A 627-nucleotide genomic window follows, 5' to 3' on the forward strand; every position below is an offset into this window, starting at 1 on the left:
CTGACCTTTCCTTGAGGGGGGGGTAGAGGGTTAATTGGTCCCTGTGTCTTCGAAAAGTTAATGTTTCTACATATTGTGAGCATGGTTTTTGTTATTTTCGGGTAAAACTTGTATGGAGTATACACCCTTCGCTTCCTTCTCCCTAAAAAACTTTAAAACGACTAGCCTGCCTTCTGGGAATCCCTGCAGATACTTAAAAGACTTCACATTACATGGTTAAATTGATGCAAAGTAAAAGGTTTGTGTAAAAAAAGCAAACTAAAAAAGTTTATTAAAAAAAGTAATATTTAGAAAAAATAACCTTTTTTGTGTCACAAATGGGGATAAATAGCGATGCAGGAAAAATAATCCTTCGATACGTAAAAAAGCGAAATCCAGAAAAACATGTCTTCAAAATTTAGTTCTGTAAAGATGTCTTCCATTTTTCACGGAAACTTGCTTAATTCGGCAATTTTTCTAAAAATTTTCGCAATCTTCAGGATTACTCATGTTTTGATAATCGGGAGATGAGGGCAAATAATTTATGCGTCCAGAAACATGGTTCACTATGTTCTATCGGTTGCTACTTATTTAGGTTTTTTACACTATTACACTATCGTGTATAGTTTCCTGGTTAGGTTCATAAAA

This window comes from Uloborus diversus, chromosome 7 (assembly GCF_026930045.1).
Source record: "Uloborus diversus isolate 005 chromosome 7, Udiv.v.3.1, whole genome shotgun sequence".
Taxonomy (NCBI): domain Eukaryota; kingdom Metazoa; phylum Arthropoda; class Arachnida; order Araneae; family Uloboridae; genus Uloborus; species Uloborus diversus.